General features: G+C 42.2%; 1 protein-coding gene across 1 annotated transcript in view; it reads right to left on the bottom strand.

Annotated features, from left to right (window-relative positions):
• The window catches only part of COG7 (component of oligomeric golgi complex 7), an 80,723-nt gene that overhangs the window by 56,125 nt on the left and 11,040 nt on the right, over positions 1-13,558 (bottom strand). The window lies entirely within an intron of this gene.

The raw sequence follows: 13,558 nt of genomic DNA, 5'->3' as shown, positions 1-13,558 counted from the left end.
AAAGTCATTGTTCCACGGGAACCAGGAAATGAGTTCGAATCAGGACTGGGCCGGAGGTCGGGGTGGGACGGGGTCAGTGATAGGAGCTAAGCCTGGGCTGCAAAACTGAAGGAGACTCTCATACTCAGGGTTGTGCAAGGGCAGGGCGAGAGCCTCCTTAGATTTTCTGCTTTAGGCAATTCACCTGTCTCACCTCCTCGTGGGCCAGACTAAAATCATAAAATGTCAGCGACAGAAAGGCATCTGAAAAACCATCAATCGAACTCATCTTACAGGGGAGGAAAGGGCAGCCCAGAGAGCTTCAGTCACTTGCAGGCCAACGGCAGGACTGCTCAACCACAGCATGGATGGAACTATATAAAACTATTGCTCTTCAACCATTTGACCCTACAAAAGCAGCAATCTCATAGGACTCAATCTAATATTTATATGAACTAAGAAATACTGACACAGCGGACCTTCTGCCAGCTGCAGAGAACAAATCATGCTCTTTTCTGCCCCTGGGCCTTTGCACTTACTAGGTCTTGGATGATCCTTCTGGCTGTCTGTGTGGTTCTCCCCTTCCCTTATCAGGAGGGCCTTTCCCAATCAGCCAACCTAAATTAGGTTTCTTCTGTTATTTACTCCCTATCACATCTTTCCCTTTGTAGAATTAATTAAAATCTGTATTTTTCTATTTAGTTACCTATATACCAGTTTGTTATCTTTCTCATCCTCAGAAATACAAGGTCTATGAGTCTGTGACCTTTTCCGTCTTGTCTCACTGTTCCTAGAAATTAGCACAGCACGTGGTACGCATGCATAAAATGTAGTAAATTGGGGCGCCTGGGTGGCTCAGTGGGTTAAGTCTCTGCCTTCAGCTCAGGTCATGATCTCAGGGTCCTGGGATCGACCGCATCAGGCTTTCTCAGGTCATGATCTCAGGGTCCTGGGATCGACCGCATCAGGCTTTCTGCTCTTCGGGGAGCCTGCTTCCCCTGCCCCGCCCCCGCTTGCCTCTCTGCCTACTTGTGATCTCTGTCAAATAAGTAAATAAAATCTTTTTTTTAAAAATGTGGTAAATTAATGACTGTCTTAAATAGCATTGCTTTTCAGAAATATAAATAGTATGTTCATGGTAGAAAAAATGGAAAACAAGAAGAAAAAAACTGCCTATCACACTCTATTAAACACTGTCAACATTTTGGTGTATATTCAAAGAATGCTTTTAGACAGAAACTGCTACAATGTTACTAGTCCAAAAATATAATCACAACTTAAAAAGTTTCCACCCCAGAGTAGAACTTGTTATTTCTTGAAACAAATAATAAAACAGAATTTGGCGACACGGCAAACCCAGTTAGTAAAATCGTTGGAAAACTTAGAGGCGACATGTGAATCTTTAGCCCTTACAGAGGAATTCGAGTTTTTCAAGGTTAGTACATTAAATTAAACGTAAATATGTAACACCGGAGGAAGTTCCTGATTCAGACAAGAGAAAGAAAGAAATGGGAAACTTACTTTGGCAACCATAAAACACTTCAAGGCTCTTGCGATACCACCAACTCCATGCAGAAGGCACTGCAGAGCCCTTGCCTGGCGAAGGGCCATCTGCTGGGTGCTGCGGTAGGGGGTTAGGGGGTGGGGTTCTGATGGCAGATGTGTTGTTTTGCAAGCACATCCCACTGCCCTTCTGCTGACAGAGCTCTGGGCGTTCTCCGAGGGACCATGGGCCTGCCTCCCCTTCTCCCATTTTTCTGTTTTTGTTTTTGGTTTTTTTCTTACCAGGCAAAAAATTTAGGTTTTATTACCGAATAACACCATTAGCACCATTAGCACCATTAGCACTTTCTTACAGATGCTAGTAATTACATATACATAAGACAGAGCAAATGTCAATTGTCTTTATGAAAGAACACTTTGGTTTTGTTTCTAGTTTTACTGACATGACATCACTGTGTACGTTTAAGGCATACATCATGCTGGTTTGATCTACACATACTGTGAAATGATAACAGGTTCAGCTAACATCCATTTCCTCATACAGACACAGTAAAAAGAAAGGAAATAAGGAAAGAATAAAGGGGAAAAAATTCTTCTAGTGATGAATACTCCTAGGATTTACTCTCTTAACAACTGCCCTGGTATATCCTATAGGGTTGTTACAGGATTGTTATACATAGGATTGTTATAGGACTGTTCACTCCACTCATCATACTGTATATTACAGCCCTGTACTTGTTATAACTGAAGTTTGTATCTCTTGACCATTTTCCATTTTTTTAATTATTTAATTTTTTATTTGACAGAGAGAGAAATCACAAGTAGGTAGAGAGGCAGGCAGATAGGAAGGGAGAAGCAGGCTCCCTGCTGAGCAGAGAGCCCGATGTGGGGCTCGATCCCAGGACCCTGGGATCATGACCCGAGCCGAAGGCAGAGGCTTAACCCACTGAGCCACCCAGGTGCCCCTCCATTGAAGTATTTCTAGTGAAGCTGACTCTACTTCAGGATCCAGGGCTGGCCAGCCAAAGCCTCAAATCCACCTGACCGAAGTAAGTGATTCAGAAGTGCAAAAGCCTGGGGCGCCTGGGTGGCTCAGTGGGTTAAGCCTCTGCCTTCGACTCAGGTCATGGTTTCGGGGTTCTGGGATCGAGCCCCGCATCGGGCTCTCTGCTCGGCAGGGAGCCTGCTTCCTCCCTTCTCTCTCTGCCTACTTGTGATCTGTCTGTCAAATAAATAAATAAAATCTTAAAAAAAAAAAAAAAAAGAAGTGCAAAAGCCTGCCAATCAATGCAATCAGGATTAATGCTGGGCTCTCTTCTTAAGCTGTGAGGACAGAAGCCTGGAAGTGTACGGGCCACCACCTGAAGAGTGCGCCTGGAAGTAACTGACACCAACACACAGAGAGACAGAATCAAGAAATGGCAAGAGACACGGGTCCTAATAACAACACAATCTGTGCTCCTGGATCAGCAAGACCTACTCCAGAACGTCTCAGTTCCGTAAGCAATAGATTCTCTCTCTCTCTTTCTCTTTTTCATGTAGGCCTGTGTGAATTGGGTTTCTGTCACTTGCAGTGAAAGAATCCCAAACCCATAGAGGCCTCATGTGAATAAGATGGGGCCTCTAGTCTCTATGCCTTCCACCCCCAGTGTGATAGAGGGCCAATGGACTCTTACCATTGCAAATTAACAACTGATTTTGGATTACAAACAAGACAATACAACGAACATACAGCACCAACAGGAAATTTCGCTTATGTTGCTTTCGCGTATGACTTCACATTTTATTTAAACATAAGGAAGTACTTCTCACACAGTGCCCTGCACATAGGAGATCTGTCATAGTTATCTATGAAATGAAGTAAGTATATGGGAAGAAATGCTCTGAATTCTCATCCTAAAACATTTCCCCCACTGCATCAGTCTGTACCACTTCGCCCTGGAAGGCTTCCCTTCACCCGTCCCCCACTCTCCAGACTCATTTTTCCTGGAGAAAGAGAGCATTTGTACATGATACATTCAGAGAGTATGTGAATGTATCAATAAAATAAACAGAGGTGAGGCTAATATCAAAGGCCTCTGATATAGAATGTAGGTAACAACATAAAAAAAACACACTGCGGAGAAGCTTCTGTCACACTTTTACATTCACGCTTCTTCCAAAGCATCTCCATTTACAGAACCTCACTTCAACCCCAGCGCAACTCTACTGAGGCCAGACGATGGGGAAACTGGCATCAGAATAAATGAGCCCGTCCAGATCACACAACCAGAAGGACCGAGACCGTCTCTCAGTCGGGTTCCTGAGGCATCATTTAACTCAAGTTAATTGTCCAAAATGACAACTGACAGAAGCAAGAGTTTAAATCTCAGCTCCAGCAAAGAATTCCAGGAGCTCTGCTAGTCTGGTTCAGAGAAGTAAAATAATAAATGTATTATGCAAAGGGGCACCTGGGAGGCTCAGTCAATTAAGCACCTGACTCTTGATTTCAGGTTAGGTCATGATCTCAGGGTTCATGGGATCGAGCCCTGTGCTGGGCTCTGTGCTCAGCAGGGAGCCTGCTTGAGATTCCCTCTCCCCCTCTGCACTGCCACTCCCCTCCCCCTACACCACGCACGCGTGTGCACGTTCTCTCTTGGAAGTGAATAAATCTTTAAAAATCAGTAGACAAGTGTATTTACTTATCCAGGAATATAAAGTGAAATGCCAGAGAAAACAGTTCTGAGAATTAGAAGTGCTCTCCTGGGATTGGAATTGGGGAATGAAGCAGTAGAGGGAAAAAAAATGTTCTTTTCCCCAGTAAGACTTCCAGTACTGTTTCTTTCAACACTGTTGGTGAGGGGAACAAATTTTAACTGAATTCAAGAAACGGAAAAATGAAACCAATGAAGTCATTTGTGGGTCTGGATTCCAATTTGTAGTGTAGCTCCAAATGCTGAGCTAGGGAGCTTTTCAGAAACGCGGCTGCTGCTTCTGATCAAATAGAAACTTCACGAGCTCCCGACTGGTCTCTTAGGACTTATTTCCTTTGGGTTACTGTGAGAGCCATGAAATCTTGAGTGGGGGTCCAAGAGAAAGGAATAGCATTCACAGAGTGCCTCCCCTAGAACCAGGAATGTAGGAATCATAGGGTGCATGTGTTCCATACTCCCTTTTCTAAGAATGAAATTGAGGTCTCATTGCTAAGAGGCAGCAGCCCTTGGGGCACCTGGGTGGCTCAGTCATTAAGCGTCTGCCTTCGGCTCAGGTCATGATCCCAGGATCCTGGGATCGAATCCTGCATCGGGCTCCCTGCTCAGTGGGGAGTCCGCTTCTGCCTCTCCCCACCACCCTGCTCACGCTTTCGCTTGTTCCTTCTCTCTCAAATAAATAAATAAAATTTAAAAAAAAAAAAAAAAAGAGGCAGCAGCCCAAAGATTCCAAAATTGGTCTGTCCATTTCCGAAGTCCATACCCCTTCCACTTTGCCAACAGCCCTCAGCAGACTTACTAATAAACTGCTAACAGCCATGAAATTCTTCCCCGGATAGAAACTCCTCAATCTGTTCAAGGCCAACTATGCTCTCCCAGCTCTGCTGACCAGGCTTATCTCTGACCATTTCCCAACGTCCACTCCATTGAAATGGGCTTAACTGTTATTCCCACAACTGCCCCTGAGTTTTCCCATTCCTATACTACTCATATGTATGTTGTTCCCTCTGCTGGAAACATTTCTTCCCACCTATCAAAATCCTACACCCATGGGAAAATGCTCATCCCACAGTGCTCACGGGGAGAAACACAAGGTACAAAATTGTATATATTCAATGGATAGTCTTGCCTTAAAAGATACAGGTACACACTCAACAGGAAAAAACTAAAAGGAAATACAAACAGTCATATCTGTGTGCAGAGTTCACTGGTAAACGATCTTTTTTATATTTTTATGTATCTTTCCATTCTCAACAACCTGTATTACCTTCATAATTGAAACAATTAGGGGCGCCTGGGTGGCTCAGTAGGTTAAGCATCTGCCTTCGGCTCAGGTTATGATCCCAGGGTCCTGGGATCGAGCCACATCGGGCTCCCTGCTCAGTGGGGAACCTGCTTTTCTCCCTCTCCCTCTCCCACTGCTTGTGCTCTCTTTCACTCTCTATCTCTCAAACAAATAAATAAAATCTTAAGGGGCAGCTGGGGGGCTCAGTCATTAAGTGTCTGCCTTCAGCTCAGGGTCCCGGGATCAAGTCCCACAAAGGGCTCCCTGCTTGATGGGAAGCCTGATTCTCCCTCTCCCACTCTCCCTGCTTATGTACCCTCTCTAGCTGTATCTCTCTCTGTCAAATAAATAAAATCTTAAATAAAATATTTAAAAAAAGGAAACAAAAATTTTTTAAAATTCATCTCTCTTTCAAAGTTCCGCACATATGTTAGTTCTTTCAGAAAAGCTTCCTTGATTTTCTATCATCTTTTCCCTTCATCCCAGGGATGGCTAAAGCAACTTTCACATTCCATCTTGTAATAAAATTATTTGTGTACTTGTTCTCTCCTGGCCTCACCCTCAACCAAGCTGTAAAGTCTCTGAAGGCCAGCAACCTTATCTTATTCATCCTTGCATTCCCTGCTGTTCCTCACATCATCAGTATTTTAAAATAATATTTAAAAAGGAGTTATCCTTTTGAAATGCCTACTTTGACTTACACCAGATAGGAATTATACAAAAGCAAACAAACTCAACCCCTTAAATGTTCACATATTTGGTGGCTTGAGGATAATAAGTAAATAATTTGGTAAACATCAGCATTCCACACATAGCAATGGACTCTAAGAGCCAAATTCTGGTATTTACATTAAGTAGTTTCTTACATATTTTCCTAAGGGCAGAGGAAAGGACTGAATGGGAGCCCCTGCTTCCAGGCTCACTGCTGAGAAGCCAGGGCGGCAGCCTTTGGACAGGCCTTCCAAAGCACCACCCGTGGCACTCGTCTGCCCCCTTCTGGCCAAAACTCAGATGCCACTGTCTCAGAAAGAAAAGAAGAAAGAAAAAATTAAACTGCACAAACTGGTACCCAACCTTTTATACTTGCTGAGAAGGAAAACCTGTGAGGGCAACTATTGTGATGATAACCCAGCTAGGCTTTGGAAATCTGTTGGTAGATCTCACTTTGATGGGCAGGAGTCCATGAGTTGGAAGATGGCTTTTTGCTCCTAAAATGCTTATTATTTTCCCATGATCCCTTAGAACAATGAATTTCCCATGATCCCTTAGATCAATAAATCTCCTAGATCAAACTGCTACAAAAAGTTGCTTCAGGGACGCCTGGGTGGCTTAGTCAGTTAAGCAGCTGCTTTTGGCTCAGGTGGTGATCTCAGAGTTCTGGGATCGAGTCCCACATCGGGCTCCTTGCTAAGTGGGAAGCCTGCTTCTCCCTCTGCCTGCTATTCCCCCTGCTGTGCTCTTTCTTTCTCTCTTTCTCTCTGACAAATAAAAAAATAAAATCTTTAGTAAAAAAAGTCTGCTTCATCTGCCTTAGGTTCAGGTCATGATCCTGGGATCCTGGGATTGAGCCCCACATCGGGCATCCTGCTTAGCGGGGGGTCTGCTTCTCCCTCTCCCTCTGCTTGTGTTCCCTCTCTCGCTGTGTCTCTCTCTGTCAAATAAATAAAAATTTTTTTTTAAAATTTGCTTCAACATAACTGAATTACTGGTTGGTTGTGTAAACTGAGATAGGCATATGAGGTTGGAGACTGTCACTCTGAGCCAAGATGGGAAGCGGTAAGGTGTTGGGGAGGTACTAACTTAGCAGTGATTCCCCTCCTGCTTTTTTTAAGTAGGTCAACAGAACCCCAGACCCTGAGACCAAGAGTCAGACACTTAGCAAACTGAGCCACCCAGGCACTTCCAGAGATTTCCCTTTAAAAACAAATAGGGATGGGGCGCCTGGGTGGCTCAGTGTGTTAAGCCTCTGCCTTCCGCTCAGGTCATGATCTCAGGGTCATGGGATCGAGTCCCACATTGGACTCTCTGCTCGGCAGGGAGCCTGCTTCCACTTCTCTCTCTGCCTGCCTCTCTACCTAGTTGTGATCTCTCTCTGTCAAATAAATAAATAAAATCTTTAAAAAAAAAAAGCAGATAGGGGCGCCTGGGTGGCTCAGTCGGTTAAGTGTCTGCCTTCAGCTCAGGTCATGATCCCCAGGTCCTGGGACAAAGCTCTTCCTCAGCGGGGAGTTTGCTTCTCCCTCTCTTTCTGCTATTCCCCACTGCTTGTACTAACACAAAACTTTTCTCTCTGTTGAATAAATAAATAAATAATCTTTTAAAAAATATAAACCATCAGATAAAAAAGCAACTTGGCCTTCTAGGAAAGATGTCTGAAGAGAGAACACATTACTTTGGGTGGGGTGGGGAAACTTCCTGATGCTCACCAAAATTCACCACCATGAGAAAAATACACCACCATCTCATCTGTGCTGAAGCCAGGGAAATATCTATACTGCAGAACTTCGGAGAAACTAATCAGATATTCAGTCACCTTGGCCCACGGTGAGTGGGGATTCCAGGAGCACTGGGAATGTCGCCGGGAGCAGCTAAGCATGGCAGGACAAGGTGGAGACAGGGAGCAAAGAGGGGGTCTGGTCCAGGCCAGGGGAGAAGGCTTACTTCCATATCAGCCCAGAAGAGGCTAAAAAGAGCCATCCTACCTGCAGAGAGTGGGTCTGGAATCAGGCCTGATTTAAATCTGAACAAAGGTAGTCAAATATAGCTTGCCCTCACTACCAAGGCCCATAATCCTGACCCAGAGGGCATCATCCAAACCTGATTCCAGTAGCAAACCCCTTCAGAATGAAAGGAAAAGCATTCAAATTCATGGAGCCACCACCTCCCCACCTCCATTCCTAACTTCTTCTCCAACCCCACCTAGCCAGAGGTGTACCCCTACCATATCCGTGAGCTCTGTGGGTCTCTAGCCGCAAAAATTTGTGAGAAAATGGGAGGGGCAAAGCTACCAGATGGTGACTTTCCACAAACCAGCTCCAGTCCTAGGATCCTAAAGAGGCAGAGAACACTCCAAACAGATGACTGACAAGTGGGTAAGTGATGGAATGGAAAGGCTGGAGATGGGTACTGAATCCGTTCTCTTTAGGCAGCTGAAAAGCACAACACAGAATGTAGCTTTTAATTCAAGGGCAAGACGCTAGCTCTCAACAAAGCCCAGGTAAACAAGGATGGGCTTCTAAGGAGATTGCACATTATTTTCCAGTAAAGAGCAAGCCCAGAAAAAAGCAGCCACGTAGAAGGATGACTAAGCAGAAACTAAACAAAACCAAAAAAAAACAAAAAAACAAAAAAAAAAACCCCACAATAGGACCTATGCAGAAGTAGCACAGGGAGGGGAGAAAAGAAAAGGAACAGAGTGTGCAGAAGGTACATCATGAGCGCACTTCAAGAACAAGCAGAGGGAGGATAATAAGGAAGTCGAGGACTTTATCACCACCATAAACCAATTAGACCTAACACACACACACACACACACACACACACACACACCACTCCACCCAGCAACAGCAGAATATTTTTCTCAAGTGCCCGTGAAACATTCTCCAGGACAGCTCACAACTGAGGCCAGAAAACAAGTGTAAGGACACCTGAGTAACTCAGCTGGGTAAGTGGCTGCCTTTAGCTCAGGTCATGGTCCCAGGGTCCTGGGATCGAGTCCCACATCGGGCTCCTTGCTCAGCAGGAAGCCTGCTTCTCTCTCTGCCTCCGTCGACCACTCTGCCTGCTTGTGTGCTCGCTCTCTCTCTCTCTCTCTCTTTCTGACAAATAAATAAATAAATAAAATCTTAAAAAAAAAAAAAGAAAACAAGTGTAACTAAGTAGGAAATCATATATCCTTTCCAATCATAATGAAATAAAACTAGAAATCAAAAGAAGAAAAAACAGTGAGAAAATTCACAAATATGTAGAAACTAAACAACAGTTTTAAACAACCAATGGGTCAAAGAAGATACCATAAGGGAAATTAGGAATTATCTTGAGACAAACGAAAATAAAACACAATATACCAAAACATGTGGAATGCCACAAAAGCAGCACTAAGAGCTAATTTATAGCTGTAAATGCTTATGTTAAAAAAAAAAAGAAATACCTCAAGCCAACAGCCTAAACTCTACATCCTAAAGACTTAGAAAAGGAAAAAAAAAAAAAAGTACAAACTAAACCTAAAGGTAGCAGAAGGGAAGAAATAATAAAGATCGGAACAGAGATCAATATGATAGAGCAAAACAAAAAGAAAAATCAACAAAACCAAGAGGCAGTTGTTTGAAAAGATGAACTAAATTGATAAACTTTTAATTAGACTTACTATGAAAAAGAAAGAAGACATTTCAAATAAAGTCAGAAATGAAAGAAAGGACACTACTATTGATCTTACAGAAATAAAAAGGATTATAAGAAAGTACTATGGGGGGGGTGCTTGGATGGCTCAGTCGGTAGAGTGTCCAACTCCTGATCTCAGGTCTTGATCTCAGGGTTGTGAGTTCAAGTCCTGTGTTGGGCATGGAGTCTACTTATAAAAAAAAAATACTTATAAAAAAAAAAATAGGGGTGCCTGGGTGGCTCAGCCAGTTAAGCCTCTAACTTCATTTCGGGTTATGACCTCCAGGTCCTGGGATTGAGCCCCATGTCGGTCTCTGTGCTCAGCAGGGCCTCTGCTTCTCTCTCTCCCAAGCTCATGCTCACTCTCTCTCAAATAAATAAATAAAATCTTTTTTTAAAGTAAATCAATTAGTAATAAATTAATAAATAAATACCAACAAATTGGATAAACTAAATGAAATGAACAAATTCTTAGACACACACAATCTACCAAGACTGAATCATGAAGAAAAAAGAACTCTAAATGGATCAAAAACTAGTAAGGAGATTAAATCAGTAATCAAAAAACTTTCAACAAAGAAAAGCACACCAAATAACTTCACTGGTGAATATATTAAACATATAAAGAAAAATTTATACTCTTACTTCCCAAACTCTTCCAAAAAACTGAAGAGGAGGAAACACTCTTAACTCATTCTATGAGGCCAACATTCCTCCAATCCAAAGCCAGACAAAGACAATACAAGAAAAGAAACCTACAGACCAATACCCCTGAAGATTTTTTTTTTTTTTTTGAGAGAAAGAGAAGACACGTGCACTTAAGCAGGGGTGGAGTGCTCAAGCAAACTCCACACCCAGCGCAGATCCCAACACGGGACTCGATCTCATGACCCTGAGACCATGACCTAAGCGGAAATCAAGAGTCAGACACTTAGCCACTGAGCCACCCAGATGTCATATCCCTGAATAGTGATGCAAAAATCCTTGACGAAATACTAGCAAACCAAAATCAGCAGCATATTAAAGGATAATACTCTATAGCCAAGTAGAATTTATTCCTGAGATGCAAGGATGGTTCAATATACAAAAATCAAGCAATGTAATATACTATATTAACAGAATGATGGAAAAAATCCACATGATCATCTCAAATGGTGAAGAAAAGAATTTGTTAAAATTCAACACTTTTCATGACATAACTCAACAAACCAGGAATAGAAGCAAACTATGTCAACATACCCTGTAAAAAGCCCCCAGCTGACATAATACTCAATGGTGAAAAACTATTTCAAACTCTTACTCTGAGATCAGGAACAGGACAAGAATGTCTGCTTTCGCCACCTTTATAAGCCTTAGTGCTGGAAGTCTTAGCCAGAGCAATGAGGCATGAAAGAGAAAAGCATTCAAAGAGAAGAGGAAGAAGTAAAATTATCTTTGTTTGCAGATGACATGATCTTATAATCAGAAAACCCTAAATGTTCCACAAAAAAGCCTGTTAGAATTAATAAGTGAATTTGGCAAAGTTGCAGGATACAAAATCAACACACAAAAATCCGTTGTGTTGGGGCACCTGGCTGGCTCAGATGGTTGGGATGACCTTTGGCTCAGGTCATCATCTCCGGGTCCTGGATCAAACCCCACACTGGGCTCCCAGCTCAGTGGAGAATCTGCTTCTTCCTTTCCCCCTGCTTGTGTTTTCTCTGTCTTGTCTCTTCCTCTCTCAAATGAATAAATAAAATCTTAAAAAAAAAAAATCAGTTGTTCTTCTACATATTGACAATGAATGATCTGAAGAGGAGAAAAAATTCATTTATAGTAACACTAAAAAAAAATAATAAAATACTTAGGAAAAAAATGTAACAAGGAGCTGAAAGCCTTATACTCTGAAAATGACAAAACACTGCCGAAAGAAATTAAAAATGACACAAATGAAAAAACATCCCACGTTCATGGATTGGAAGACTTAATACTGTTAAGATGGTAATACTACCCAAAACCATCTACAGATTCAATGCAATCCCTATTGAAATTCCAATGGTGTCTTCTGGAGAAACAGAAAAACCCATCCTAGAATTCATATGGAACTTCAAGGGACCCCAAATAGACAAAACATTCTTGAAAAAGAAGGGTAACATTGGTGGTCTCATACTTCATGATTTCAAAACTTACAACAAAGCTACAATAATCAAAACAATATGTATGGACCAGTGGGGGTAACGGTGTGGTACTGGCATAAGGATGGACATGACCAGTGGAAGAGAACAGAGCACCCAGAAATAAACCTTCACATATACAGTCAAATGACTTTCAACAAGGGTGTCAAGGCCATTCGGTGGGGAAAGGACAACAAATGACGCTCAGAAAACTGGATATCCACATGCAAAAGAAAGAAGCTGGACCCTTACCTTACACCATATACAAAAATTAACTTAAAATGAATCAAAGAGCTACACATAAGAACTAAAACTATCAACTCTTAGAAGATGGGAAGTTTCATGACATTGGATTTGGCAAAAGTTTACTTGTGACACCAACAACACAGGCAACAAAATTAAAAACAGATATATTGGACTACATAAAAATTTAAGAATTGTATATCAAAAGACACTATAAACAGAATGAAAGGACAACCCACAGAATGAGAGTTTACAAATCATATATCTGATCAGAGATGAATATCCAGAATATATAATAAACTCCTACAACTGAACAGTAAAAAATAAATAACCTGATTTTAAAATGGGCAAAGGACTTGGGACGTCTGGGTGGCTCAGTCGGTTAAGTATCTGCCCTCCGCTCGAGTCATGATCCCAGAGTGCTGGGATCAAGTCCCCCACTTGGCTCCCTGCTCTGTGGGGAGCCTGCTTCTCCCTCTGCTTCCTGCTCCCCCTGCTTGTGCGGTCTCTCTCTCTGACAGATAAATAAATAAAATCTCAAAAAAAAAAAAAAATGGGCAAAAGACTTGAATAGACATTTCTCCAAAGAAACACAAATGGCCAATAAGGATACGGCCATATCCAATATCATTAATCATTAGGGAAATGCAGGTCAAAATCACAATGCGATACTAATACACACCTATTAGGAGGACTACTATAAAGCAGAAAACAACATGTGCTGGGGAAGATGTGGGGAAACTGGAACACATGTACATTACTGGTGGGAATGTAAAAAGATGTAACTCCTATGGAAAACATGATTCCTTGAAAAATTAAAAGTAGAATTCTCGTATGATCGAGGAATTCTACTTCTGGGCATACACCCGAAAGAACCAAAAGCTGAGACTCCACCAGGTATCTGTACACTTGTGTGCACAGCAACACTATTCACAGTCAAAAGGCGAAAGTAACTCAACTGTCCGTGGACAGATAAATAAACAAAAGATGACATATACATATAATAGAATAATATTCAGACTTAAGAAGGAGGGAAATTTTTTTTTAAGGAGGGAAATGTTTACACATGCTACAACACAGAAAAACCTTGATGATACATGCTAAGTGAAATCCACCAATCACACAATGACAAATGCCGTGTGATTCTACTTCTATAAGGCACCTAAAGTAGAATGGCAGGTGCCAGGGGCTGGGGGTGAGAGAGTAAGGAGTTAGTATTTAATAGCACAGAGTTCAACTGAGGAAGATGAGGAGTTCTGGAGATGGCTGGTGGTTATGTTTGCATAACAGTGTAAATATACTTCATGCCATTAACTTGTACACTT

This window comes from Martes martes (assembly GCF_963455335.1).
Source record: "Martes martes genome assembly, contig: SUPER_18_unloc_1, whole genome shotgun sequence".
NCBI classification, from domain to species: Eukaryota; Metazoa; Chordata; class Mammalia; order Carnivora; family Mustelidae; genus Martes; species Martes martes.
Note: the sequence above shows the minus strand (reverse complement) of the source record. Positions and strands in the feature narration are given on the sequence as shown.